The sequence below is a fragment of the Uloborus diversus genome, chromosome 8 (genome assembly GCF_026930045.1).
Source record: "Uloborus diversus isolate 005 chromosome 8, Udiv.v.3.1, whole genome shotgun sequence".
In the NCBI taxonomy this organism is placed as follows: Eukaryota; Metazoa; Arthropoda; class Arachnida; order Araneae; family Uloboridae; genus Uloborus; species Uloborus diversus.
The window spans coordinates 82,684,171-82,710,775 of record NC_072738.1 but is presented as its reverse complement, the minus strand read 5'-3'; positions in this window follow the sequence as shown (position 1 = coordinate 82,710,775).

Sequence of the window (26,605 nt, the reverse complement as noted above, 5' to 3'; positions counted from 1 at the left end):
CCGTTAGAAATGTTCCATGTGTGTTCTTTTTGTTACACGCGGCAAACGTCTAATCTCTAATCCAGTTCGTTCGCCATGTACTTCTTATGGTGCTAAAACAAAGGCACTGTTTACAAACCCCTAATGCCGAGGGCAGTACAAAAACTTAGAAAACGTATTTGCGTAACCATTGTGCTAGCCATTTTGGCAAACCATTTGTGCCATTTCTACAAACTATTGACTGTGTGATACTCCAAAAAGTGTTTGACGAACTGGGTTACAGTTTAGATGATGTCATGTGAAAAAAGGCTCCAACATTAAGTATTTAGAGTTGAACAATTTGTACCATGCAATCGAATGTTGCACATAGATATAATTAAATTTTATTGGGAAAAAATGCTATATTCCTCTTTAAACTCAACACTGTAATAACAATTTAGAAACGTTCGTGGAAAATAATGGACAGCTGATGTGCCCAATTTATTTCCGTAACATATCTTGCAAAAACCAGGAACGTTTTCCGCTAAAACTCAGTAACGTTCCCGAAATTATCCTGTAAGCTTCCTGAAAATTCAGACATATTTTTGTTTAAAGCCAGTCGTATCTCTTGATTATTAAAGTAAATGATAAAAACCAATGATAAGGTTTGGTATTAGATTTATGAAGATACAAAAGATAAGAATTTGATGAATGAAGGCTGGTTTATTGTCACAATATAAAAAACATTTATATACGTGATCTAAAACATATAGTGTGTAAGTACATTAACAATAAATTGTGTCATGGTCATTTTTAAGAAAAATTAAAAACCTTGCTGATCAGCAAAAAGCTTAAAAATATATATGAAGCATAAATATAACACGGTGTATACGATTTACAAATTCTAGGATAAATGATGGAACATTACAGAACAAAAACATACGACCTTTTTCTGCTCAGAAGCACGTGGACCAGTAAATCACAATCTTGAATAAAAAACCAACAAAATTATTTATCGAAAACGTAAATCGCCCCGCACACGATTTATTTATTTGTTGGCAAAACTTGTTGCACGAGTTATATCACTATATGGCTGAACACTTTTAGGATGCATCGGGATTTTATATCTTGGTAGTTGTGCTCCTCTGATGGCGAGAACTCAAAATTGCATAGTTCATCCGATCGGCCTCCGTCTCAAGTCATCCGCGTTGGTCAATTCCAGCTTTTCATTTTTTCACTTGTAATAGCAAAAGGCTCCGGATACGAAGACAAATTGAAGCTCACATCAGCAGGTGATTAGGCTAGCAGAAGAAAGTAAAGTTCACAGAAAGTTCACAGCATGATCAGGGAAGGGTTTCATCCGAGATTTCTCCGGAAAATAGCATGCTTCAATAATACACTAAAGGTGAGTCGTCTTCTCAACAATTCGTTTTTTTTTTAGCTAAACCATTGCAGACGTGAAACAGTCACCAAATAGTGTGCATGACCCCCGAACACTGAAAAGTGCCGGGGAGTCGTGGAAAACCTTGCAAGCTACATTCTTCCTAAATTCCACGAAAATCCTGAAGAGACGGAAAAACTGAGACCACGCCGGAATCTCAAAATTCACTGTGCGGTTGCAGTTACAGGTGGTCGAAACCGCGAGGTAGAAAAAGCAGCTTGGTGGGATAGAGTTATCACGTGCGTGGAGGATGAAAATGCAGTTGGGGACAGGTGTGGCAAATCATGATTGTCACATTCCTCCCCCCCAAGAAAAATTCACGGAAAAGGTTAAATAAACATTTCTTGAATAATCACCCGAAAATGAAAACATGAAAATTTGGTATATATAGAATACAACATGACGAACAATCAATACACAAATAAGCCAGCAAAAATGTATACGTAAACACAAAACATAAGTAATACACATAATACCAGAAGTCACTTCAGACCTTCGTAAAAAATCTATTTAATGGCTAAAAAGACAAAAAACCAGCGTGAACTTCGATTAAATATGTTAAAAGGAAAAAAATTTTCAATCACCCATAACAAAAATTTTCTTTTTTTTTTTTTAATACAGTACTATGTTGGACAAATTCTAATTATCTTCCATCACTTGCAATTTGCCAGACTGATTAACTTTTGACACATGAAATAGTGAATTTCAATTGAATTTTCTCATGAACAATTTTTTTTTTTTTTTTGCAAATCATAATTTTCATATTCATTTTATGATTTAACTTTCTTAATGCAATGATTGCAAATGATATTTTGCTTATGCGCATAAACTAAAACTTCAGATGTTCAAACAAAATGTAATGCAGCTAAAAAAATTCTGTATGCTTACATAGAGAAAAAATACATTTTTTGTTTATTTGCCAGTATTCATATTTGGTGGAGTAATGCAGTTCACAAAAAATTTTGTCTCTGTAGATCATGAAAGCAAGATACCGACTGAAAAATGTGAACACAAGATAAATTTAAAAAAAATATATTTTTGACACTTTTGAAAAATATACTTTTTCTACAATCGAAAATTCGGACCAGCCAGACAAAAAACGACTGCGTTTTGTGAGCTCTCAAAACACTAGAAAATACCATTCCCAAAAGATATCCAAAAAGAAGAAGAAAAAAAAATTTTGCACTTATCACCTATGTGTTGACAAAGCAGATGAGTAAAAATTTCACTATGCAGCAAAAACATTTTTTGCGGAAGTTTTTTAATTCATTAATTAGCTAATTGCCGTTTATGCGACATCATTGTTTACATCATTTTCATTATATATTTCATTGATACTTTCATTTTGAGCATTTGTCAATTTTGCATTTAGAGGTACTTGTAAAAACAGTTTACTAACATGGTATTTTTTAATCGAGTCCCTGCTATCATCATGAAATTCAATGAGATAATTGTCATTTCTCAATTTTCTAGTGATTGTATGAGGACCATCATATTTTGCACAAAAGGTGTTTGTATGAGAAGGTATTTCTACAAATACTTTATCTCTCACTTCAAAGTTAGGAATGGCACGACCCTTAATGTATTTCAGATGTTTAGAAAAATACTCATTTTCATTAAATTTTACCATTTCCCTAGTCTCTAGAATATGTTCTTTGAGCAATTTTAGATATTTAGATGGGCTTTCCCCTTCGTTAGATTGAGTAGTCAGTGTAGAAGGTAAGTTCAAATTCCTACCAAAGAATATTTCAGCGGGACTAAATTTAGTGACAGCATGTTTGGAACTATTATAATGAAGCTTAAAAAAAAGTAACCTATCAGACCACTCACAAACAGAGTTGGACATAGCAGACAGGCTTTCTTTCATTATTCTGTGAGTCCTTTCAATAACCCCGTTACTCTGTGGATAGTATATAGATGAATTTCTATGCTCAATATTGAGTGATTTCAAAAAATGTTCTAATTCCAAAGACTTGAAGTTAGGAGCATTGTCAGACAGCAGTCTTTGGAATTCCAAAACGTGAGAAATACTGATTCAAGGTGGAAATTATGGTGGAAGATTTAATGTTGTTTAAGGGTACAGCTTCCAAATACCTGGAAAAATGATCAATGATTGTTAAAATATAAAATTTTTGATCGTGTGGCCTAGGTAGTTTTCCCACAACATCAATTGCAATTACTTCTCCACAGGTGAGATCTCTCTTTTGAACAAATTTTGTTGTTGTCAATTTTGCTTTAGGTTTATTTTCCATGCAAGCACTACAGTTGTTACAAAAGTTTTTTGTGTCTTTTAGCATCCCATACCAGGAGTAAGTCTTCTTAAGAAAATCATATGTTTTAGTAATACCAAAATGTGAAGCATGTGCAGACTTAAGGCATTCTAAGATTAAAGAGTTTGGCATGAAAATTCTGACTAAAGTTCTATGTGGCTTGTGTTTTGGGTTTATTCTGATCATTAGTACATTGTTATCCTTATTAATAAAAAATTTCTTACAAATAAATTCATCGTTGGCATCTAGTTTGTCAATAATACATTTAGTATCTTTAGACTCCCTTTGTTTTTTGGCTATGTTTTCCAAAGTTAAATTAGGATTTGCCTCAAAGATATTAATGTTGTTTACAACCAAATTAGAACTAATTACTCTTGAAAGATAATCAGAAGGATTTTTTATGCCTATTATGTGTTCAAGTCTGTAGATAAATTGCTGCAAATACATAAACCATCTTGCAACAATCTCAGGTTGCTTATCCAATTTCAAATGATATGTTAAAGGTTTTGCATCGGTTAATATTACAAAAGATTTCCCCCCAAGAAGATGTTGTTGAAAATGTTTAACAGAATCATAAATACCCAGCAATTCTCTTCTAATTGAAGGATATCTAGATTCTGAGGGTAAAAGTTGTCTTGAATAGAATTCGACTGGAAAAAATTTATTGTCATGCTTTTGCATGAGAATTCCACACAGAGCAATTTTACTAGCATCCGTTACAAGATAAAGTGTTTCTGATTCGACAATATTTTTCAAAGTAGGTTTTTTAAGCAGAGCATGCTGAATGGTATTAAAAGCTTCCTGACACTCATCATCCCATATAAATGTAGAATTTTTTTTTGTTAATTTTACAATTGGATGGACAATCTTAGCAAAGTCATAAATCATGTGACGAAAATAATTGATCATTCCAAGAAAAGCTTGGACCTGTTTTACATTTTTAGGAATAGGTAATTCCAACAATTTAGTTACATTATCAGAGGATGGTGAAAAGCCATTTTTATGTACATTAAATCCCAGATAGGTTATTTCCTGTTTACAAAGCTGTAATTTCGCAGGATCGAGTGTTAAATTAAACTGAATAAGTCTGTCAAAAACTTTTTGAAGCCATGAACAAAGTTAATGAATTGAATTCCCTGCAACAATAATATCGTCGAGAAAAAACTGAAAAACCAATGATTGGTATTAGATTTATGAAGATACAAAAGATAAGAATTTGATGAATGAAGGCTGGTTTATTGTCACAATATAAAAAACATATATATACGTGATCTAAAACATATAGTGTGTAAGTACATTAACAATAAATTGTGTCATGGTCATTTTTAAGAAAAATTAAAAACCTTGCTGATCAGCAAAAAGCTTAAAAATATATATGAAGCATAAATATAACACGGTGTATACGATTTACAAATTCTAGGATAAATGATGGAACATTACAGAAGAAAAACATACGACCTTTTTCTGCTCAGAAGCACGTGGACCAGTAAATCACAATCTTGAATAAAAAACCAACAAAATTATTTATCGAAAACGTAAATCGCCCCGCACACGATTTATTTATTTGTTGGTAAAACTTGTTGCACGAGTTATATCACTATATGGCTGAACACTTTTAGGATGCATCGGGATTTTATATCTTGGTAGTTGTGCTCCTCTGATGGCGAGAACTCAAAATTGCATAGTTCATCCGCTCGGCCTCCGTCTCAAGTCATCCGCGTTGGTCAATTCCAGCTTTTCATTTTTTCACTTGTAATAGCAAAAGGCTCCGGATACGAAGACAAATTGAAGCTCACATCAGCAGGTGATTAGGCTAGCAGAAGAAAGTAAAGTTCACAGAAAGTTCACAGCATGATCAGGGAAGGGTTTCATCCGAGATTTCTCCGGAAAATAGCATGCTTCAATAATACACTAAAGGTGAGTCGTCTTCTCAACAATTCGTTTTTTTTTAGCTAAACCATTGCAGACGTGAAAGAGTCACCAAATAGTGTGCATGACCCCCGAACACTGAAAAGTGCCGGGGAGTCGTGGAAAACCTTGCAAGCTACATTCTTCCTAAATTCCACGAAAATCCTGAAGAGACGGAAAAACTGAGACCACGCCGGAATCTCACAATTCACTGTGCGGTTGCAGTTACAGGTGGTCGAAACCGCGAGGTAGAAAAAGCAGCTTGGTGGGATAGAGTTATCACGTGCGTGGAGGATGAAAATGCAGTTGGGGACAGGTGTGGCAAATCATGATTGTCACAGTAAATGTAAGAAGGAATAATATAATAGCTTGGCACCCTCCTTCCTGATTTGTCAAGGAAGTTCCAAAAGCAGTATTGCAACCATGTCCGAAGACGAGAACGAATTGCAAGTACACTGTCAAAACGATTCAGAAACGTTCCTGGAAAATAATAGGCAGCTGATGTGCCCAGTTTCTGCCAGTAACACATTTCGCAAAAACCAGGAAAGTTTTCCGCTAAAACTCAGTAACGTTCCCGAAATTATCCTGTAAGCTTCCTGAAAATTCAGACATATTTTTGTTTAAAGCCAGTCGTATCTCTTGATTATTAAAGTAAATGTAAGAAGGAATAATATAATAGCTTGGCACCCTCCTTCCTGATTTGTCAAGGAAGTTCCAAAAGCAGTATTGCAACCATGTCCGAAGCCGAGAACGAATTGCAAGTACACTGTCAAAACGATTCAGAAACGTTCCTGGAAAATAATAGGCAGCTGATGTGCCCAGTTTCTGCCAGTAACATATTTCGCAAAAACCAGCAACGTTTTCCGATAAAAATCAGTAACCTTCCTAAAAAATCCAGAAATCTTCCCATTTAAAGCCAGTCGTGTCTCCGGAAACTTCAGAGTAATCTTAGGTAGTGATAATATAACAGCTTGACACCTTCTAGATTAATCAAGACAGTTTGCAAAAGCAGTACTGCAAAAATGGCCAAAGCTGAGCCAGAATTGCAAGCAATAAGCATCTCGCTTGATTACAATTCTTGCAAAGCTACGTGGTACATACTTTTTTGCTCCTTTTGGGAGTTTAATCAGCATGGACGAACCGTAATCAAATGGAAGCCGATACACCTCATAAATACTCTAAGTTAATCTTTAAACTAGGAGCTAAAAATATTTTTTACAACAGAGAGAAGTCTGCATTTGGACAACTTGTAGATATTTAGATAATTTTTTGACGATGATACTTGATATTTCCAAGAAGTGGATAAAAACCATTAGAATCCAAAAAAACGTTACACGGAAGCACTCAGGAACGTTTCGGAATTTTTCTCGCTTGCAGTTCTTTATAAAGGTACTTAGTCCACGGATTTTTTCGCTCCCTTAGAGAGTTAAATCGATCTGAACGGGTCGTAATCGAGCTGAATACGATACGCTTTATAAATACCCTCAGTTAATCTTTAAACTGGGAGCTAAAAATATTTTTCAGAGCGGTAAGAAGTCTGCATTCGTGCAACTTGTAGCGATTCAACAAATGTTTTGACACTGATACTTGATTTTTCAAGGAAGTGGAAAACAATCATTGAAATCCCGAAACGTAATACAGAAATACTCAGTAACATTTCGTACTTTTTTTTTTTTTTTTGAGTGAAGTATCAGTTATTGTAACATGTGCAGTAGGTTGGATATCATGATTTCTTTTACCTTTATGTATTCTTGGCATTCAGAACCATCCCATTTCTTATGTTTCAAAATGAAAAAAAATCATGCATTTTGATCATTTTTCAGAAGTACATTATTTGTTGAAACAAATAGTCGATAATATCCGTGATATCCCTTTACTTTGTTTTTTTTTTCATTCATTTCCAAGATTTTTGCAAATACAAAGTGATCACAAATATTGTACAAGGTTTTGAAAAATCATATTTTGGAAAACTACTGTACATATTACTATACTAGCAAAAATACCCGGCGTTGCCTGGGTCAGTAATAATTATTAGAAAAAATCGTTACTTGCTTTTGTTTTCTGTTTTAAGTGAAAGAATTTAAAACACATCTTTTTGACGTGATTAAAAATCGAGTTTCTTCCTTACCCATAAAACTAAAATAGCAATAAGTATAAAGAACAAAGTAGTATTGATTTAGAAACGAAAGCACTATATTTAAGCATATACAAATTTAAAAAACATCAAAATAATCTTCTCATATTTAAAAAGATTAATCAGTTGATACTTTTTTTTAACATGGAGTCTAAAACCTTCTCTGTATGGCTAATGAAGTGCGAAGTGATTAAAAAAAAGTAGCTGCTCTCGTAATCCCCTTATACTTGCTTTAGTTATTTCGGGAAATTTCAATCATTGTGGCTCTTGGTGCGATTTTACCGAATTTGCGAAAGTCGTTTCGGGGTACCTTCGATTATGCTCCCCCATTCTTTCCTTACTTTGTAAAACGATATGATATTAATTTTCGTTACAGAGATATCGTCGCCAGACGCTGAGATATTTTTGGTCACCATAAAATGGCGCTAAACAGTTTCATCCGAAATGTTACCAAAATAAGTAATACAATTTGGTGATTTTTTGAAATTGTGCCAAAAGGAAAATTAATGGAAGTTTTTGTGCTGTTTATGGATTTGCCTAATTTAGTTGCTGGATTATTTAACACAGTAAAAAAAGTCTTTTGAAAATTCTTTGATTGGCGATATTTTGTTTACATGGTGAAAGCTGAGAAACATTATGACGTAGTCTTCGGCTTCAAAAACAGCAACGTTGAAAAAACTGCCAAATGCATCAGCTACGGAAATCTTTCTGAAAAAATTTTGGCGATCTGCTGGTTGTTTGGATAATGAGTAAGTGTTCAATCAGCATAAATAATAATAAAAACCATTAATTACATTAAAGTTCCGTTTAAATGGAAAATCATTAGCCAAATCATGTATTATTTGCCAATCTTGTGCAAAAATCTTACTTCAAGATTTGACTTGAGAAAAGCCTTGAACAATCACGAAAAGCAAAGAAAGTCAACAATACAACAATTGTCGCTATCGATAGGGAGTTGAGATGATACACTAAATACTGTATTGAGTTGAGAAAAGCCTTCGAGCATGGATCTAAAAAGCTCATAACTCGTTTTTTATTCTACTTAGAAATTTCGAACAGGTGCCATCTTCAGCAGAAAAATCAGAGCTTTCGATGGACATATAATGTAAATATGTGCAAGTATTTTTTCATCCCAATATTAGAGAATTTATACAAAAATTGTGTTTTATTGCCCCCCTAAGGGGGTTTTGCCCCCCATAACAGGACGAAAACTACCCTATGTGTTATTCTGATGCATAAGCTATATTATTGTAAAGTTTCATCAAAATCCGTTCAGTAGTTTTTGCGTGAAAGAGTAACAAACATCCATACATCCATCCATACATCCATACATCCATCCATACAGACAAACTTTCGCATATATAATATTAGTAAGAAGTAAAATAAGAATAAAAGGATGACTTATACCAAGCTTTTTTTCCGTTAGAAATGTTCCATGTGTGTTCTTTTTGTTACACGCGGCAAACGTCTAATCTCTAATCCAGTTCGTTCGCCATGTACTTCTTATGGTGCTAAAACAAAGGCACTGTTTACAAACCCCTAATGCCGAGGGCAGTACAAAAACTTAGAAAACGTATTTGCGTAACCATTGTGCTAGCCATTTTGGCAAACCATTTGTGCCATTTCTACAAACTATTGACTGTGTGATACTCCAAAAAGTGTTTGACGAACTGGGTTACAGTTTAGATGATGTCATGTGAAAAAAGGCTCCAACATTAAGCATTTAGAGTTGAACACTTTGTACCATGCAATCACATGTTGCACATAGATATAATTAAATTTTATTGGAAAAAAATGCTATATTCCTCTTTAAACTCAACACTGTAAAAACAATTTAGAAACGTTCGTGGAAAATAATGGACAGCTGATGTGCCCAATTTTTTTCCGTAACATATCTTGCAAAAACCAGGAACGTTTTCCGCTAAAACTCACTAACGTTCCCGAAATTATCCTGTAAGCTTCCTGAAAATTCAGACATATTTTTGTTAAAAGCCAGTCGTGTCTCTTGATTATTAAAGTAAATGTAAGAAGGAATAATATAATAGCATGGCACCCTCCTTCCTGATTTGTCAAGGAAGTTCCAAAAGCAGTATTGCAACCATGTCCGAAGACGAGAACGAATTGCAAGTACACTGTCAAAACGATTCAGAAACGTTCCTGGAAAATAATAGGCAGCTGATGTGCCCAGTTTCTGCCAGTAACATATTTCGCAAAAACCAGGAACGTTTTCCGCTAAAACTCAGTAACGTTCCCGAAATTATCCTGTAAGCTTCCTGAAAATTCAGACATATTTTTGTTTAAAGCCAGTCGTGTCTCTTGATTATTAAAGTAAATGTAAGAAGGAATAATATAATAGCTTGGCACCCTCCTTCCTGATTTGTCAAGGAAGTTCCAAAAGCAGTATTGCAACCATGTCCGAAGCCGAGAACGAATTGCAAGTACACTGTCAAAACGATTCAGAAACGTTCCTGGAAAATAATAGGCAGCTGATGTGCCCAGTTTCTGCCAGTAACATATTTCGCAAAAACCAGCAACGTTTTCCGATAAAAATCAGTAACCTTCCTAAAAAATCCAGAAATCTTCCCATTTAAAGCCAGTCGTGTCTCCGGAAACTTCAGAGTAATCTTAGGTAGTGATAATATAACAGCTTGACACCTTCTAGATTAATCAAGACAGTTTGCAAAAGCAGTACTGCAAAAATGGCCAAAGCTAAGCCAGAATTGCAAGCAATAAGCATCTCGCTTGATTACAATTCTTGCAAAGCTACGTGGTACATACTTTTTTGCTCCTTTTGGGAGTTTAATCAGCATGGACGAACCGTAATCAAATGGAAGCCGATACACCTCATAAATACTCTAAGTTGATCTTTAAACTAGGAGCTAAAAATATTTTTTACAACAGAGAGAAGTCTGCATTTAGACAACTTGTAGATATTTAGATAATTTTTTGACGATGATACTTGATATTTCCAAGAAGTGGATAAAAACCATTAAAATCCAAAAAACGTTACACGGAAACACTCAGGAACGTTTCGGAATTTTTCTCGCTTGCAGTTCTTTATAAAGCTACTTAGTCCACGGATTTTTTCGCTCCCTTAGAGAGTTAAATCGATCTGAACGGGTCGTAATCGAGCTGAATACGATACGCTTTATAAATACCCTCAGTTAATCTTTAAACTGGGAGCTAAAAATATTTTTCAGAGCGGTAAGAAGTCTGCATTCGTGCAACTTGTAGCGATTCAACAAATGTTTTGACACTGATACTTGATTTTTCAAGGAAGTGGAAAACAATCATTGAAATCCCGAAACGTAATACAGAAATACTCAGTAACATTTCGTACTTTTTTTTTTTTGAGTGAAGTATCAATTATTGTGACATGTGCAGTAGGTTGGATATCATGATTTCTTTTACCTTTATGTATTCTTGGCATTCAGCATTTATTTTTTAATAGTCAGTTCATTGCTAAGTATTGTCTAGTTAACCCGTAACAGTGGAGGTGAAAAAGTAGGACATGACAGGGGACGTGATAGCTCAGAGACTTTACTTTAAATTTTTTTTATATATTTTTAAATCGTGTAACTAAGATACATTCCTGTAAATTCCCTTAAATATTCCTTGCACTTTTATTAGCGGGGGAGAAATATTTTTGAATTTTGAATTATTTTTGATCTATTATCAATTAATGATTTTATTTTAGTTGTTGATTATAAGCAGGGCTTTTTAATACCAGGAAATTGATTATATCACGTTACGTTAAAAATTTGACAGCCCTTTAACTTTTAGTATTTTACGTCGTATTTCCATGAATAATTCGGCCTTTATTGTCCGAAGAACATTAATGCGTAACTTTTGTAAACATTTCAAACACTTGTCAACCTCATCTAGAATATTTTGCATCTCTTCCGCATAACACGGAGAAAATAAATAAAACCTATATCCGTGGTTCTAACATTAAGAATCATGCCTACTACTGCCAAAGATTGTAACACTGAAGGGGAGGTGCGATCACAAAGATTACTTCTAAAAGAATGCAATGAAATTTAAACCAGATGCACTCGCCTAAAGATACCGATAGGCAAGGGGGTTTTTCAAAGTCACAAAACAAAAAGCTATTGGGAAAAACAATTCAATCGGACTGAAAATAAAATAGGGGTGGTGTGATGAACTTTTTGAGCGGTCTGTGAGACTGCACCTCCCCTGTTAAGGGTTAAGGATGACATTCACCTCCATAGTTTTCTTGAGTGTATCACATCCTCCGCATTGACTTAACTTTTATTTTAATGATTTTTTTTTTTTTTTTTTTTTTTTGCTTTCGTATTCCTGTAGATTTGCTCAAAATCATATCCAATGTAGGGGACTACCATATATATTTATATATATCTCTCTCTTCTCGTAAAAACAGAAAGTCATGCAATTTTTTTCAAGAGATGGAACGGTAACAAGATACGGTAGTTCCTTTTTTAAAACTAGTTTATGAACTACTGTTTAACCACGGATTGTATGGAGAGGCAAACATCCGGTTTACACGCGGAAATGGAAGCATCTATTAATTTTCAGGGATGTCAGATTTTGCAGATCTATGTTAGCCTCTAAATTAAGCAGAGTCTCATTCAAATGAGCGGAATACGCGCTTAAAATTTTTTATTTTTCCCCTCATTCAGACGGAGTTGCCTTAACTGGATGTTTGCCAATTCCATACAATCCGTGGTCAAAGAGTAACAGATCTTTTAAAATAGTAAACGCTGAATATAACTGATCGGAAACAAGTATAGCATTCGCTGGGCTAAGGTACATTTTGAGTTTTCTCACAGCATATAAGAACATTGATTGCAAAATAGACTTGTAATTAAAGCCAAAAACATTCCATTTTTGAAGGAAAAAGCAAATATAGCATTTAAATCTGACGAATTTCGATCAAAATGTTGCTTCTAACACAATTTTAAAAATCTACGTTTTCCAATCGTAAACCTCATCTTTTCCCTCCAATTTATCAAAGATAACGAATATTTTTAAGGAAATCGATTTCATGCTGAAGAGCGTACTTGTGCAAATGGAACGGCAGAGAGTTTCAAGACTGATATCGAAGAAAATCCCCGAACTATGTAATTTTAATGATTTCTCTCCTTTTTTTTTACATTTTCTGCTTACTTCTGAGATCTTACGTCGATAACGTTTAGAGTTTTCGTCGCTTTGATTTCTTAAAATCAAACTCGGAGTTAACTGGACGAAGAAGAATTAAAGTGGCATGAGTCAAATATTTTACAATCATAGTTATGCATGGATTTAAGTTCATCTTTAGTTCCTATATTAAACGCATTGCAATGCAAACAAGATTCCGAAATAATGCTGGAAAATAATAGGGAAGTACTGTGCCTAATTTCTACCAATAACATATCTGGCAAAAACACGAGAGTTTCCCGCTAAAAGTCGGTAATCTTCCTGAAATTAACTTGGAATCTTGATGAAGGATTCAGAAACCTTCCTAAAAAAGTTAGTCACGTTTCTGAAATAGATCAGAAACCATCATATAAAGCTCCGGTATAGTTGTAGGGATAGCTTGGATATTTCTTGATTTACCACTAATGTTCCTTACAAAAATATGGTCGAAGATAAGGCAGAATTGCAAGTAAAGACCATACAGCTTATATTGTCAGCAACTATTTCGAAGCTATCACATCCAGAAACTACATTTCATACTTTATTGAGCCTCGGTCAATCTGGAAGCGAAACAGTTGATGTAAGAGCTGGTAGCTAAAAATGCTTTAAAAGTTGGCACCAAATAGTGGTATTTCAGGAAACTATTTCGCTTGTATGCTTGAGCTTCACAGGAGTCTAGTAAAAACCTGGACCGCTTCCATGAAAAAATCTGACGTTTTGGAATTTCTTTAGAGTGCATATGTGCACAAACACTAAAATATATTCCCTAATCCCCACTAGAAGCACATGAAAACCGCCCCCACTAGAAGCACACGAAAACCGCGCACTAACCGAAACGGCTGTTTCAGTTAGAATAATAGTAGCTTAAATCAGTTTCTATGCCCCTGATTCGGACATCGGCCAGAATTTTCTACTATATCACTAACTCCACAAAATCCCTTGCATGTGTTTGTCATTTTTTTAACAATTTTATCCATCATGCTGAAGTTACTGGATTTTAACGGAACACGTTTCTGGTTTTTTTCGAGTAATGTTATTGGCAGAATTTGGGCACATCAGCTGCCTAATATTTTCCAGGAACGTTTCTGAATCGTTTTTACAGTGTACTGTTAATGTGAATTGGACGTAATACATGTTCTTATTGCAGCCGTTAAAGCACTTGACGAAAAAAAATGACAGCATTTAAAGATGATAAAAACTTGGTCAAAAAATGTTTTAAGTTGCTCCATTCATCGCCTTTTTTTGCGCATTCACTTCATAAATTCAAGTAACAATAAGATTTTTTATTTTATTTTATTTTATTTTATTTTTTTTTTTTTTTTGCTTCTGTAAAACATCCGCGCGTGTTTAAAATTAAAAAAATATATATATTAAGCTTTACACAGCATTTACTTCAGTCTTTAGAGTAATGCTTAGATTCTTTGCAAACAACAGCATGAAGTTAAATATTAAACGTAAAAAAAATATACTAATAAACCCGGGTACTTAATAAATTAAGTACCCGGATAAATAGTCACTCCTTTTAAGCCGTCGTTTTGCTTTGGTACCGACCAGGTCTTAATCATAATAATATAAAATGACCCTCCTTTACTCTTTACCGAATTGAATTCTACCCCAATTAACTAGACACTAAAAAATCGTTTCTAAATTTATCCTTTCTTGTCGGATCTTAGAAAATAGCATCGGAATGGGTATAAGTGCTGTGTGCTAATGATTTTCTTAAGCCTAAATTTCAGTTTACAAAATTTAACCCATGGGTTGAGGATTAGAAAGCAACTAGATGATATGAAGATTTTTTTTCCTAACCGAATTCTGCAGCAATTCACGAAAGTATTTCAATGATTTATAAGACTATGTTTTTCTTTAATTTCTCTCTCACCTGAGTCGTCACTCCACATAAGTCGTCAAAATGTATGGTCCCTCAAGTAACGTCCTTACGAGGTTGCACTGTAATAGCAACATTGGTTCCGAAAGCACAGAGGCCAGAAAACTTTATTAATCCAAAATATAAGTTTCTTCAACTGAAGCTAATTCATGCAATGTAAGACTAATGCATTTGGGACCTATGCACACAAGAGCACTGTAAGAAAATTCCGAAAAGTTACAGATTGATTCCGCACAACAGTTTCCGATATAATTTCCTGTGAAAAACAAATACTTTTACGAACAAGTTTCTTGAATCGTTACAAAATTAATAAATGCTGACTGATCACAGCTCTGAAAACATTTTTTGCTACCAGTGTAAAAATCTATTCATCTTCTTTAATTATATATTACATTTCCAACCGAGTGGCTTCTGCCATATTTATTAAAAGAGCTTTTCTAGTAAGTTGTAACCAGAAACGGAACTGGGTTTTAGTCATTGAGAAGGGATAAAAGATGGCGAGAGTGAAGCCATCAATTCTTGAAGCAAGGATACCAAGTACAGTAAAACCTGTGAAGTTGTCCCCCCTTGTAAATTGACCACCTGTCTAAGTTGACGGCTTTTTTCAGGCGCAGAATTAGCCCGTATCATATAAATCAACCTCTGTAAGTTGACCATCTGTTTAAGTTGACCACTAAAGTAGTGCACCGCAAGTGGTCAACTTACTCAGGTTTCACTGTAACGTGGTCTGTTTGAAAATAATGGATTGGAAGAAATCATGTTTCTTCCAAAGGTTTAACGTAAAATATGTCTTCTATTTGTCGAAGTTGAACCATGTGACTTGAGATCTTTCCCTTAACATTTCTAAGCCAATGATTGGGTTTGCTCCCTCCACTTTCTAATTCTTGTTCTATGGTTTTATTAGTAAGGTTTCTGAATTATTTAGAAAAAAAAAAGAGACAAGGGAACTCAAGTTTTCCTTTTACAGGAAATGTATGCTTTTCTAAAAGAAAACCCTAATGCGAATAGCTCTGGCAGGGATTAAATTAAAACCGAAAAGATGTTTATACATTTACCTTTTTTTTTTAGAGGAGTATAACTGGTTTTTCGCAAGGTATCATCAGTTCATGAAAAGATGAAGTAGTAAGTATATGAATATATCTTGAATTAATATTACCGTTCTTTTCAACCTTAGAATGAATGAATATACTTTGTATTCTTTTGCACTGAGAGGTAGTATGCTACTGCTTTTGACCCATCTAATGTCACTTACATTCAATGCAGTAACTCCGATTCATTACAATAACATTTCTATTAATGAGTGAAGTTTTCGAAATGGATGAATTTAAAAATGTATGTATAAATTCATATACAGCAAATATTATTCAATTCTTTTGAATTAGTAATTAAAATTTTAGCTGTTGTTTGACGAAGCCTAAATTCAACTCGAATGAACTATCAACCCATTATGATTAACGATCCCAAATTTGCTTTTAGTTCTCAACATCAATTCAGGAATTATTCATTAACTCTGTTCAATAAACTAAACATACATTATCTGCAGTTAAAGTTTCTCCTAGGAAACTTATCGTTTCAAACTTGCAATTTGCAAATAGTTTATAGCTATAGAATAGTTATAGTACTGAATATATTTTCTCGGGAGTGATGGGCCATTTAAATTTATAATTTAACATATAAAATGAATGCAAATAAACTATTGATATGTTAAACAGTGGCATGGCAAAAGTAACTTCTGAATTAGGTATATTTCTGATACATAAATGTTTCGTGTATGTTTATTTGCATTGAAAGGATAATAGATATATTATCCTTTCCCTTTATTTTTATAGTTAGTGTTTTATTATTCAGTGGCATGCAAAGGGGAACTCCTCAATTAGCTATATTTCTGATGTATAAATGTTTCATGTATGTTTATTTTTCAGTGAAAGGATAATGAATATATTATAGTCTTTCCTTTATTTTTATAGTTATTGATTTATTATACAGTGGCATGCAAAAAGGATCTCCTTAATTAGGTACATTTCTGATACATAAATGTTTCGTGTATGTTTATTTACATTGAAAGGATGAGAGATACATATCCCCTTTCCCTTTATTTTTATAGTTATTGATTTATTATACAGTGGCATGCAAAAAGGAACTCTTTAATTAGGTATATTTCTGATGCATAAATGTTCGTGTATATTTATATGTATTGAAAGAATAATAGATATATATTTGAGAGAAATCATGAACTGCTGATTCAAACTTGATTTAGATAATAAACTGCTGATTTGAAGATATTTTACGTTACATGAATATATTTTTAAAAAATAACTAATAAACAAAATAAAAACGTTTTTGCGAAGTATTTAGTTAAGTGTTCCATAAAAATATAAGTGTTTAATAAATATTCCATAAATTGTGCAACGAAAGGCTCTTGAAAAGAAGATCTGGATCAAATAAATCTTCAAAAAAAGGGTTTCCGGAAATGTTCCGAAAATTGTTTTAAAAGGTGTGTTTCAAAGTGTTCAAAGAAAAAGGGTGACCTAAGTGTCAGTATTCAAAATTATTTCAAAAAGTGTTCTGAAATTTTGCATTGCGAAATGCATTCACTACGTAAAAAATATAGAAGCATGAAAAAGCAACGAAGCGTAATTAAACTTTATGAGTAAATTCAAAACTATCTCCTTAAAGTCTAAATTATTTTATTATTTAATGACTTTTAAAGGTAAACAGCATATGTAGATGACAGATGGTACATTTAAATCTATCAGGCAGACATCGCAATCAACAATTTTTCAATCCAATTGCAAGTATTTTGAAAAAAAAAACATTGGTACACAATTGGTACACATTGGTACTGTAACACAATACAGTTTTCATGCTAAAAAAACGGAATATTTAACCACATAAACTATAAGCCCTGTAAAAACGAGTCAGAAACGTTCCTGGAAAATAATGGGCAGCTGATGTGCCCAATTTCTTCCAGTAACATAACTTGCAAAAACCAGGAACGCTTTCCCGCTAAAATTCATTAACCTTTCTAAAATATTCAGAAAACTTCCCGTTTAAAGCCAATCGTGACTCTGGAATTTTATAGTAAATTTCGGTAGGTATGATGTAACAGCTTGGCAATTTCCTGCGTTTCCAGGAAAGTTCCATAAACATTATTGCCAAACATAGCCGAAGCTAAAACAAAATTGATAGTAAATATCAAGAATTTTACTCGTTGAAAATTCTTTCAAAGCTACATAGTCCATAAACTTATTTGTGCTTTTTGGGCGCCTTATTAGTCTGGACGGGCTGCAATCGAGCTGAACCCCTTTACGCTTGGTTAATTTTTAAACTGGGAGCTAAAATGTTTTTCACAACAGTGAAAAATCTGCGTTCGTGCGACTTGTAGCAATTCAGGAAACTTTTTGACAGTGATACTCGATTTTTCCAGGAAATGGATAAAAACCATTGAAATCCCGAAACGTTTCATGGCCATACTCAGTAACGTTCGGGAATTTTTTTACAGTGCAGTATAAACAAAGTATGTCAAATAATTTGTAGTATTAACGGAACAGGTTATTAGAGTTTCCTCCATCTTTTTACAATACAGAAAGTGCTATTGCTGTTAAACACAAAATCGGTGTAATCTGCATTTCTCAAAAAGAACCGATACCTTTTTTTTCAGTTATGTAGTTAGTATTTTTTGTCATTGAACAGCAAAGTTCTCAAGGTGCATTAAATAATTTGCTGTATGACACCACACTAAAACTCTCAACTGCTTTTGGAAACTTGTACTTGCTAGACACTAATTTAACAACGTAAAGAAAAAATATGTTTGAGTTTCAATTCACGTTATGTTATCTTACTAGTTTTAAAATATGTTGATAAATATTATAGTTTTTATTATTTTTTTTTTGAGAACTGTATTAATTTCCAATTAGAAATACTATTTTAACTTGCTGTGTATCAGTTTTTCGAAAAAAAAAATGACTCTAAGAAAATAATTGGACATTTTTTTACAAGATTTTTTCGACAGCTATTCTTATGATCTTTAAAATACAATTTGACTCAATTTGAACTAAAACGTGCTTTTTAAGTGAAGTTCAATCCTAACTGTTATTTTTTATTTTCGTTTTAACTACGCGTAACAAATACATCTTTAGCTCGGTGTACGAAAAAAAAATCCGTTTTTTTTTTTTTTCTCGACAAAAAGAACAAAAAGATCAACATTTTTCGCCAAGACTAATTAACATCAAAGCAGTAAAATATAATGAAGTCAGAAAAAAAATGCAAAGCCTTTAACTATTCATACAATACTTATTCAAAATATCCAAACCCATATTTGGTATCCCAACGTGAAGACCACATAACTCAAATGCTGTCCTTATTAGCTCCAATTTATATCCCTAATAATGACATCCACATTCTTGATGATGATCACTTCGCTCTAAAGCCAGCGAATCCTCTCTGTAGCACTGCTAACTATCAATCATTCTATGCAAGTCCATCTGTTAATAATGACAACCCCATGCAATGAAGCGTGTGGCTTGATCAATGATTAACATATCACAATGACTCATGCCATTTTAATGAAGATAGCCTTTATTACTCATTGGAAGATGAAGGAAAGCGTAGAAGCTGTGAGATAATTAAACACTCTTGAAGTTTCTTTTAATAATTCCGAAGCCCCTCTTGCGTTATTGTTTTAATCTTTAATGCATTTTCTTCTAATGTATAAAAATAATAATCAAAACAGCTTAATTAAATGTCGGTTTTGATTTATGTGGTTATATGGAGTACCCAGAAGCAAAAGGCTGCAAGTTGGAAAACTAAAATTTCGGTGATAGCTAGTACAAAACGTAAACCGTAAAAGAAGAAAACCGTCAGAAACGCTCCTGGAAAATTACGGACAGTTAATATGTCCAATTGCTGCCAGTAACATAGCTTGCAAAAAACAGGAAAGTTTCTCGCTAAAAAACAGCTACCATCCTGCACTGTAAAAACGACTCAGAAACGTTCCTGAAAAATAATAGGCAGCTGATGTGCCCCATTTCTGACGGTAACATATCTCGAAAAAAGCAGGAACGTTTTCCGCTGAAATTCAGTAACCTTCCTAAAAAATTCAGAAATCTTGTCGTTTAAAAGCCAGTCGTGTCTCTGGAACATCAGAGTCATCTTAGGTAGAGATAATATAACAGCTTGGCATCTTCCTGGTTTATCAAGATTGTTCCAAAAACAGTATTGCAGACATGGCCAAAAGCTAAGCCATAATTGCAAATAAGCATCAATCATCTCACTTGATTGCAATTCTTGCAAAGCTACGTAGTCCATACTTATTCGCTCCCTTTGGGAGTTTAATAAGCATGGTCGAACCGGAGCTGAACGGAAGCCGAGACACCTTATAAATACTCTCTATTAATCTTTAAACTTTGAGCTAAAAATAATTTTTGAAACAGAGAGAAGTCTGCATTCGGACAACATGTAAGAATTCCGGAAACTTTTTGACAATGATACTCGATATTTCCTAGAAGTGTATAAAAACCATTGAAATCCTGAAACGTTACAGGAAAATACTCAGTAACTTTTGGGAATTATTTTACAGTGTGAACTTAGTCTGGAATCCTTCTGCAAAGTTGAGAAACCATCCAATAAAAGCCAGTCTTGTTTCTGGACTAAATCAGGAACTTCAGGGACAATTTATATATATCGTCGTCTCAGAGCAACTGTAAGATATTTAATCCCAGAAATAACACTAAGATATATTACCATTGCTCTGAAGCGACGATATGTAGTAATAACTTGGCACCTTCCTGCTTTACTTGGAAAGCTTCTAAAGCAAATACGGTCACAGCTGATCCTGAATTGTAAGAATTTCCTTCAAAGCTACACTCTCCGGAGACGGCATTTTGCCAAAAATAGGGGTTAATCCGGAGACGCCGCACAGTGGTTCAAAACGACAAAAAAGCGGAAAAAATTCAATAATTTTGAAAATTCTCAAGAAATGCTATGGAAAATTGTTAAAATTGTTGTATGGTAATTTTTATCTTCCTGCAGGCTGATCGTATTAATTGCGAAACCCCGATTTTACGTCCCCCGAATCACTGTTTTCCCCGCGTTTTACGATTTTTATCATCAGGTCCCAATTTTTCCGTGTACTAATAATATTAATTTAACCCGGATGGAAAGTTTATCGGTTATGAATTTCCCGCATTTTACGTTTTCCCTTGGCAGTAAAAAAAAAAAGAAAAAAATGTTTTAAAATTAAGCAACGTGTTTCCTTCTGTGCATTTTTAAACATAATCCACTCTGTTTAAAGTTAATCCATGAAAACAGAAATGCTACTGCTCCATCCGTAGCCAACCTTGTTTACACTTCAGCCGCCAGCGAAGATGAACAAGAAGAGGAAACACAACTCGTCTCTTCTTTCAATACTGCATTTAAGAGCTTACTAATAGTGAAAGATTATTTTCTTTATCATAAAGACCAGGGAAAAACTTTGCAAACTATTTCAATCCTGGATGAATTCAATGACTCATTATTACTGATTATTTTCAACCTAAACGCCCTGATTCGTAACTTAATGTGTTAGAATGATCTAAATTGGTATGTACAATAATGTTCTTTTCGTAAAATATCGCGTTTTTACCTTTTTATAAGCGTCATCGTAGCAGCCTTTATTATTATTTTTGTTTCCTTATCGGATTTTTGCTATCTATACATTTCCCATACTTTACGTTTTCCCATATTTTATGTTTTTTTAAAATTTGAACTGATGTTTTCCCATATTTTATGTATTTTATGTTTGATTTAGGACAGTGAGAAACGTAAAATCGGGGTTTCTCTATAGTTCAAATTCATTTCTGTTTTTTAGCGAAAAATATAAATTAAATCAGTTGTATGCCACACGCAAGGTTTATTTATTGCAAATTGATACCCTGGAACAATATTTTCTGGCAATGTTGACAAACTGAGAACAGCTTTATACTATATTCCAGGCCCCACAATGTATGCCCGTAAAAATTTTTAGGTCCAGAGAATTTCTCTTTAGAATCATGATCTGTAGGTGTTCTAATGTGAGAATATCTTGGGTAGACATGTTGAATCCTGCGCAAAATAATTTTACAGGGCATCAAAGATAGCGGCCATTTTGGTTCACTTGCTCATTACGTTTTTCGCAACGTGCGTGCCTATAAATTTTAGTTTTGAACTGATATTTTTGGGGATTAGAAGGTAAATTAATGTAATAGCTACGTCACATAAAAGCCGCTCTGACTGTTTCTGCAATTTTTACGTTATATATCTCTGACGTTTTTTGTTTAACATTCTGGTTACTAAAAAGAGTCCAAAAAAATAGTTAATGAAACCAAACGATTTTAAAATGTAAAATCTTGTGTAAATCAATATTTTTATATATAAGATCACTAGCGCAGCCAAAAATACCTTTTGGAGGGAGATTTTTGATCAAAAATACCTTATGAAGGGATTTTTTTTTTAAATCAAAACAGCCCTTTCATATGCATAAGCTACTGTATTAGAATTTGCATTCCTTTAAAACCAATGGCTCTATAGGTGTGTTTTCTTCCTCCTGTCCCCCCTTCACTGCACCACTGTTCAAGGTTTTTTATCGTCTGCTATCAAAGTAATTGTTTTCGAGTAACAATATTCCACAGTTACAAAAACTTTTTGTTTTATGTTTTTCTGTGACAATAACTATTTAAGCAATGCCTAATAGTTCTAAACTGAGTTCAGAAAGATTTGGTATGCAATTGAAGATATCTGAAGACAGTTTTGACAAACGAAAATGTATTATATGTCAAAAAGAATCAAAAGAAAAATTATGTTATCTGGACAAAATCGAGTTTGTGAAGCTGCTGAAATACACATAGACGCAATATTAAAAAACACTGCAAGAAAATATATTGTGTCATTGCAGCAACCAGTGCTACAAGAAATACACGCGAGGAAAACCGCTAAAAAAAAGGTGAAAAAAAAACACACAGACAAGCTATTTGAAAAGTGAAAACAAAGTTTTATAAAAATCAGAAAGTACTAAAGGAGGTCCAAATCAAGACGAAGTTTTTGACAGAGTAACAGATCTTAAACACGATATGAATGTTTCTACTGCGAATTTATATGCACATCTAAACTGTATAAGTTCTTATATTCGAAAGTATGAGTGAGAACCCAATACACAGTCTGCGCAACATCTATCCTCAAAATTTGAACTGTTTAAACAGGTAAATGGAATATTAAAGCCTCTTTTGATTGCTGGTCATGGATTTATTCTTTCAGAAATAAAATATTTGATGCTCAATACTCAATGTAAATGAAAATGCATTGGTTTATATTAATGAAATAAAACTATTTTTCGTAACAACATATAATGAAAGTATTCTTTTCTGTGCTTCTGAAAGCGATGATGAACCTTTGTTGCATTTTTCTAGTCATTTTACTTGCTGCAGCTATTCGCTCACAAGAAGCTGTGAAGACTGCAGAATGCATCTTGAGAAAATCCTTATATGATGTTGATTTTTGACAACGAGAGAAGTCCTGCGATGTGAGTAAAGATGGTTCAGGATGCTCTTGACTCAAAGGATGAGGAAAAAAAGTCAAATAATTATTCAATCGCTACGCACAAATATTGAAAGTTTGAAAACAGAATTGAAGTTTTTGTTAAGAGATGTAGTGACAAATCAGAACTGTGCAGGAATTGGGAAGTTTTTTGTTCACTGGTATCACTTGTAAAACACTTGATTATTGCTACTAGCGAAGAAAATTACATATTATACGTTCAAACTGTTAAGTTACTGTTTCCAGTCTTTCGTGAATTTGCCTGCATCAATTATCTACTATATGCAACATGGTACATAGAGAGGGTAAGGGTGATTAGAAAATGAGTGTCCCTACCTATAGGAAAAATTCATTCAAGATAAAACTGTTGTTAAAAAAAAAGAATAGTAAATTCAATGCTGTGAAGCCAGATATGACGTTGGAACAAACGATTCAACGGTCACAGAAAAGTGCTGAAGGAATTGCAGAGCAGAAGAGAAAAGTATGTTGCGGAGTGGCATTCAGAGTATCATGAAATTGTAATGATATGCAATGTGTTTCGTGATCTTACTAATTCTCATTTAATGGATCACTGTGGGAGTGTCCCGCATCATTATCTTTATAGACAATCATAGTTAGTATTTTGATGAAAATGTCAAAAGACTTATTGAGTTTATGTATCAACGTATAAATCCCTATGAGATTTCTGAAACAGTTCAACTTGACAGCTTTTTCACTAAACAACTTGTGAATGGTAGTGTCAAGATTCGTCTTCTCAATATCATTAATACTTGATCAGAACAATACCGCCAGTTTAAACAGGATACATTTGTTTCAAAAATTGTCTGATTTACTTTTGGAAGTCAACCTACCATGCTTTGATGCACACAGTTCTTCACTTCGAAGCTAATGGGAAGGAATCAACTTTAACAAGGGTGCAGAGACATGGAAATAGCGAAAGAAAGGGGACAATGCGTAAAAAATATTTTAGCTCTTAACTTGTTTCCAACGAACACATTACGTGATGGTGATTCATCTATCACGCTAGATATTATCGTTGCACAATTTCAGAAATATCTGTTGCCAGAACATTTTCTATTTAGCAAAGTGTCCCCGATGAAAACTACCTTCGTTATCTATTTCATGTCGCTACACTGTAACAAATTTCGGAAACGTTTCTAGATATATCGGAAACGTCTCCGAAATAGTAAGAATCCTTCATCCAATAGCGAACTCCTCATTATTCAGAAAGCTTTTTGTTATTTCAAGAAATCTAGAAGCGGAAGTGAGGCGCAATGCTTCGAAACGTATTTTATCCTTCGGCGCCAGTGAGTCGAAAATAACGAGAGCTTAATTTTTTCCTTTTCTATGGTTGCTGCAGTCAGCAACTGTTTAGCATTGGATTGCTTGTTATTTCATGTCTAGAGAGTAGTAAATTGTGTCGAAACTAATTTTACGCCTTTGCATTTTGGGCTGCTCTTGATTTTTTAGACGATGTACGCAGCTATTAAGTTAGTTAATAACGATTTGCTTCTTTACAATTTCCGGTGCAACCATGATTACATTTATATTGTGTGTTCAAGCGTGAATAGTTTCAACACCCGTTCTTATACTTAATGAAACGAAACCCTTTGGAATACTTATCCAGTTGTAATGGAGGTACTTAGATTTTCTTTCGCTCATGTTCACTTGTAAGTATTAATGAATATTTTAAAACATGTTGTTATATACATTTATATTTTTGTTGATTTGCATTTGATGAGGCTCCAATTGTAACTGTTTTTGGGTTTATCGAATTAATTTAAAGTTATCCTACATACCTGTGAGCGCAGTGTACTATTTGTTGTAGCCAATTGAAACTTGATTAATTATGCAAAAGAAATAAGATTTATATTTGAAAAGCAATTACAGAAAAGTTATTTCGAAATACTTGGATATACATACATTGGTTCAAAAAAAAAAAAAAAAATCAATTGTTTAATTCATTAAAAATATGGTAATGCAAATGTTTTCTAGTATTGTAATATGCTTCACAAAAAATGTGCCAGTATTATTTATCTTTTTTTTATTATAATTTATTCATTTATTTAAAAATATTTATACCATTAGAAAATGGCCCAGTTATCCATTAGTAGCTACATAGTTATGCAATTAATTCATGTGCTTATTCATTTTGTTAAATGTGGTTGACAATAAAAAATTCCTTGACATTAGTTGTTCGGTAAATAACATTTCCTTCGTGGATATACTAGTTTAATATAGGACAGTCAGGAGGAATGAGTCAGAGGCAAAAATGGAACAGCTGCATTTACAAGCCGAAATAAAAAGAAATATTATTTCATGTCATTGTTTTAAAAGTGATCCTTTTTTAAATACTATGTTATTAATTAAATATACAATGTACATATGGGGAGAAGATGAGGGGCGTTCTCCACGCAGACTGCCATTGACATTTTCAGGGATTGCTTTTTTTAAGGGGGGGGGGGGCGCTTTATAGCATTTTATGGGTTCACCATCACTCTTATGGTGGGGGGGGGGGGATCTCGTATGTATGAAATGGAGTAATCATGCAATAGAATTCAATGTTTTAATAAATAAAATATGTAATGCATTTTGCGCGCATTGTAAAAATAAAATCAGTAACCTATTTTGATAAAGTATTTATATTTGTGATGAACTGGAAAAGGGCAAGAACAGAAGAATCACCCCGAATGGTTCCAACAGGAGGACTTGGTGTCATATTTAAATTCACCAATTTCTCTGTTGGCACTTTTCGGTACACTTTTTTCGTCAGAGAAATAGACTTGACGCGAAGAAAGGTAAGTTCTGTCAAATTTTATCCGAAAATAAAAGCTTTTTTTTTTTTTTTTGATACAAGATATGTTTTTAAGTTCTGCATTAAAAATACAATATGTTGATAATTTTGTCTTGAAAATATTGTGAGAAAAACTGAAGTTTAAGATTGTTTAACAAACAATCCCACTTTTGAGAAAGTACCCCCCTCCCCTCCCCTGATGATTTTGTGAATAGGAATGAAACTACTATATTATTTCATAAATTTTCAAAAATTTATAACTGTGCATATGTTATGCTGTTAACCATGCTATTTGTCATCAGAAATTCAGAAAAAGAAAAAAAAAATCCACGAATAATTCTAAAATTGTTTGTTTCATTGCTGTTAGATATGAAAGAACTGAAACTGATATGGTATGCAATACTATAGTAAAAAATTATATTTTAGAAAAATTCACGGAAAAAGGAGTCTGAAATTCTCGGAAACGTTTTTTAAAATTGTTTGGAGAGTTCCGAAATACTCGGAAACGTTT